The sequence below is a fragment of the Carassius auratus genome, unplaced genomic scaffold, assembly GCF_003368295.1.
Source record: "Carassius auratus strain Wakin unplaced genomic scaffold, ASM336829v1 scaf_tig00218250, whole genome shotgun sequence".
Classification (NCBI taxonomy): Eukaryota; Metazoa; Chordata; class Actinopteri; order Cypriniformes; family Cyprinidae; genus Carassius; species Carassius auratus.
Genome location: NW_020529409.1, coordinates 7,501 through 12,500, shown reverse-complemented (window position 1 = coordinate 12,500; position 5,000 = coordinate 7,501). Strand labels below are relative to the sequence as shown.

Sequence of the window (5,000 nt, the reverse complement as noted above, 5' to 3'; positions counted from 1 at the left end):
GTGAAAAATGTCCAAAAAGCTTACAGCACCTGGTATTCCCAGGCAGTCTCCCATCCATGTACTAACCAGGCCCAAACCTGTTAATATTCAGAGATCGGGCATTGACTCTATTTTTTGGCAAAATTATTATATACTAAGTGAAAAATGTCCAAAAAGCTTACAGCACCTGGTATTCCCAGGCGGTCTCCCATCCAAGTACTAACCAGGCCCAAACCTGCTTAGCTTCCGAGATCAGACGAGATCGGGCATAGCCAGGTTGGTATGGCCGTAAGCGAAGACAGCAGCAAAGAGAGGGCTATTTAAAGACCAGCCAATCTAATCGCCAGTACATTATATAAGTAGGAAAGAAAACCCAAAAGCTTAAAGCACCTGGTATTCCTAGGCAGTCTCTCATCAAAGTGCTAACCATACCTAAACCTGCTAAGATTCAGAGATCGGGCATTGACTCTTTTTTTTTTTTTTTTTTTTAAATGAAAGATTATTATATAATTCGTGAAATTTTCCAAAGAGATTAAAGCACCTGGTATTCCCAGGCAGTCTCTCATCAAAGTGCTAATGTCACAGGCCGGAGCGGACCACCAATTCAACGGGTCTCGCTCCTCCCTCTAACTTCCACCTCGAGGAGGTCCCACAACACCCCAATGAATGGACGGACAACCAAGATTAAAATGTAACAATTTTATTTGTTTAAAAGTTTGGGGAAAGGGGTAAGGAAACTTTAAAACTAATGATGACTCGAACTATTCTTTATCCACAAATACGGATTCCAGTCTCAAGAACACTCCTCTTCAGCCCTTCCTCGACAACACTCCACTTCAGCCTTTAATTTCCCGCCGACTCCACTCCAGGTAAGTTTAAAGCAAGAGCTAGGCAGTTGACGTGCAGGGGTTCTAGCTCTCAGGTAAATACAGAGTTCAATACACAGGTGAGTATTCACAGGGCTAAGCTGTTAGCGTGCAGGGGTTCTAGCTCTCAAGTAAGTACAGTGTTCCATACACAGGTAAGTATTCAAAGGGCTGGGCTGTTAGCGTGCAGGGGTTCTAGCTCTCAGGTAAATACAGTGTTCGATACACAGGTGGGTATTCACAGGGCTGGGCTGTTAGCGTGCAGGGGTTCTAGCTCTCAGGTAAGTACAGTGTTCGATACACAGGTAAGTATTCACAGGGCTGGGCTGTTAGCGTGCAGGGGTTCTAGCTCTCAGGTAAGTACAGTGTTCGATACACAGGTAAGTATTCACAGGGCTGAGCTGTTAGCGTGCAGGGGTTCTAGCTCTCAATGTAAGTACAGTGTTCCATACACAGGTAAGTATTCACATGGCTGAGCTGTTATCGTGCAGGGGTTCTAGCTCTCAATGTAAGTACAGTGTTCCATACACAGGTGGGTATTCACAGGGCTGGGCTGTTAGCGTGCAGGGGTTCTAGCTCTCAGGTAAGTACAGTGTTCGATACACAGGTAAGCATTCACAGGGCTGGGCTGTTAGCGTGCAGGGGTTCTAGCTCTCAGGTAAATACAGTGTTCGATACACAGGTGGGTATTCACAGGGCTGAGCTGTTAGCGTGCAGGGGTTCTAGCTCTCAATGTAAGTACAGTGTTCCATACACAGGTAAGTATTCACAGGGCTGAGCTGTTAGCGTGCAGGGGTTCTAGCTCTCAATGTAAGTACAGTGTTCCATACACAGGTGGGTATTCACAGGGCTGAGCTGTTAGCGTGCAGGGGTTCTAGCTCTCAGGTATGTACAGCGTTCAATACACAGGTAAGTATTCACAGGGCTGGGCTGTTAGCGTACAGGGGTTCTAGCTCTCAGGTAAATACAGTGTTCGATACACGGGTGGGTATTCACAGGGCTGGGCTGTTAGCGTGCAGGGGTTCTAGCTCTCAGGTAAGTGCAGTGTTCGATACACAGGTAAGTATTCACAGGGCTGAGCTGTTAGCGTGCAGGGGTTCTAGCTCTCCATGTAAGTACAGTGTTCCATACACAGGTAAGTATTCACAGGGCTGAGCTGTTAGCGTGCAGGTGTTCTAGCTCTCAATGTAAGTACAGTGTTCCATACACAGGTGGGTATTCACAGGGCTGAGCTGTTAGCGTGCAGGGGTTCTAGCTCTCAAGTAAGTACAGTGTTCACTACACGGGTGAGTATTCACGGGGCTGGGCTGTTAATGCACTACTCACCACTGAAGATATTCAGAGGTCTGTATTCCAAGCAGATACGGGTTTAGTCGATGACTGACGGCTGGTGGGCCTTACAGGTGAGACTGCAAACAATACTGGGCTTCCCGCCCAGCTTGACAAGGGGGCACACGGGGGAGGATCGGCTGTTGTCCTTCGCTTCCCTCGTCAAATAAACAGCACAGACGACACGCACAGGGCCGGTGGTTGCCGACAAGGCCAATGACACAACGTCACATGGATAAAAAGGATAAGGCTTTGATTTAAAAGCTTACAGAGATTGCTGCGTGGGCAACGTCATCCAACCTCCTCCAGAGGCGCCTCCAACACGTCCGAGCTCCAGCTTACTTAAGGTAAAAACTGTGGTTGCCACCAATACACTACTCCTCTCCGTCAGGCCTCTTCCTACGACCAGGGACACAACCACGGACAAACACCACACACCACAAAGGCACTACAATTCTTCTCGTGTGTACACTTCAATATAGCAGCACTCACCACACTCCACACACTCAGTGAAAGAAGATCGGTGGTGTATTCCCGTTTCGGGCTCAGAGTCCTGACAGGGCGGGTCAGATGGACAAAGGCAGGAGGGCAGACCACAGCAGGCAGATATATCGTACACCGGAGTCTCTCCGTCTTTCCCAGCGATCTCCAACGCAAGGCACTACTATCAACACTGAGTAAACACACAAGCACTGAGGATTATCAGATCAACACAAGAGGGGGGGGGGATTTTCCACTGCTACGGAGAGATATGCAGTCGGAATCCTTTCTTAAAGGCGGTTAGTCTCCCTCCACATCCATCATTCACTCTCCACAATATACAAGAAATGTTCGTAAAGTCTTCACCCACCAGTGCACAGTGTTGTCCTCTCCCAACACGAATTCAATGATCTCCTTCACTCAGGGGCCTTCCAAACGTAGGATCGCTCCTTCAACTCAATCCACAATAAGAGGTAAACACAACATACAAAAGGTCGATCACTTAACTTCCTCCGCACTTCCAATATCCATTTTCCTTGGATTCTCCGTTGCAGCCCGTAAATCGCAACATCCACGCCACAACCAGCCACTTCCGTATCCCGTGGAACAACAGCAGAACAAAAAAACCCTACTCCTGTTCATAAACCAGCCCCTTTTATATCACTGCATCCTTCCCGATCCTCCAATCGGTATCCAACACATCCTCTTCCCACACCTGACATGTATTTTGGATAATTTCCCCACCTTGGGCCAACCGGAACAGAACTTATGTTTCACTTAAATTGGTCCGGGCGGAAATATTTCCCACACTACAGTTCCGCCCGGATTAGTCACCCAGTGACACTAACCAGACCTAAACCTGCTAAGATTCAGAGATCGGGCATTGACTCTATTTTTTGGCAAAATTATTATATACTAAGTGAAAAATGTCCAAAAAGCTTACAGCACCTGGTATTCCCAGGCAGTCTCCCATCCATGTACTAACCAGGCCCAAACCTGTTAATATTCAGAGATCGGGCATTGACTCTATTTTTTGGCAAAATTATTATATACTAAGTGAAAAATGTCCAAAAAGCTTACAGCACCTGGTATTCCCAGGCGGTCTCCCATCCAAGTACTAACCAGGCCCAAACCTGCTTAGCTTCCGAGATCAGACGAGATCGGGCATAGCCAGGTTGGTATGGCCGTAAGCGAAGACAGCAGCAAAGAGAGGGCTATTTAAAGACCAGCCAATCTAATCGCCAGTACATTATATAAGTAGGAAAGAAAACCCAAAAGCTTAAAGCACCTGGTATTCCTAGGCAGTCTCTCATCAAAGTGCTAACCATACCTAAACCTGCTAAGATTCAGAGATCGGGCATTGACTCTTTTTTTTTTTTTTTTTTTTAAATGAAAGATTATTATATAATTCGTGAAATTTTCCAAAGAGATTAAAGCACCTGGTATTCCCAGGCAGTCTCTCATCAAAGTGCTAACCAGACCTAAACCTGCTAAGATTCAGAGATCGGGCATTGACTCTATTTTTTGGCAAAATTATTATATACTAAGTGAAAAATGTCCAAAAAGCTTACAGCACCTGGTATTCCCAGGCAGTCTCCCATCCATGTACTAACCAGGCCCAAACTTGTTAATATTCAGAGATCGGGCATTGACTCTATTTTTTGGCAAAATTATTATATACTAAGTGAAAAATGTCCAAAAAGCTTACAGCACCTGGTATTCCCAGGCGGTCTCCCATCCAAGTACTAACCAGGCCCAAACCTGCTTAGCTTCCGAGATCAGACGAGATCGGGCATAGCCAGGTTGGTATGGCCGTAAGCGAAGACAGCAGCAAAGAGAGGGCTATTTAAAGACCAGCCAATCTAATCGCCAGTACATTATATAAGTAGGAAAGAAAACCCAAAAGCTTATAGCACCTGGTATTCCTAGGCAGTCTCTCATCAAAGTGCTAACCATACCTAAACCTGCTAAGATTCAGAGATCGGGCATTGACTCTTTTTATTTATTTTTTTTTTTTAAATGAAAGATTATTATATAATTCGTGAAATTTTCCAAAGAGATTAAAGCACCTGGTATTCCCAGGCAGTCTCTCATCAAAGTGCTAACCAGACCTAAACCTGCTAAGATTCAGAGATCGGGCATTGACTCTATTTTTTGGAAAAATTATTATATACTAAGTGAAAAATGTCCAAAAAGCTTACAGCACCTGGTATTCCCAGGCAGTCTCCCATCCATGTACTAACCAGGCCCAAACCTGTTAATATTCAGAGATCGGGCACTGACTCTATTTTTTGGCAAAATTATTATATACTAAGTGAAAAATGTCCAAAAAGCTTACAGCACCTG

At 45.5% G+C, this 5,000-nt stretch overlaps 3 non-coding genes across 3 annotated transcripts; all 3 read right to left on the bottom strand.

Moving 5' to 3' along the window:
• Nucleotides 1-154: 154 nt before the first annotated feature.
• LOC113104922 (5S ribosomal RNA) lies at nt 155-273 on the bottom strand. The gene has a single exon (XR_003292217.1). It is a non-coding gene; the product is annotated as a 5S ribosomal RNA (ribosomal RNA).
• Nucleotides 274-3,727: 3,454 nt separating this feature from the next.
• Nucleotides 3,728-3,846, bottom strand: LOC113104911 (5S ribosomal RNA). The gene has a single exon (XR_003292206.1). It is a non-coding gene; the product is annotated as a 5S ribosomal RNA (ribosomal RNA).
• A 509-nt stretch (nt 3,847-4,355) lies between these two features.
• LOC113104899 (5S ribosomal RNA) lies at nt 4,356-4,474 on the bottom strand. Its single transcript, XR_003292195.1, has one exon. It is a non-coding gene; the product is annotated as a 5S ribosomal RNA (ribosomal RNA).
• Between the last annotated feature and the right edge of the window lie 526 nt (nt 4,475-5,000).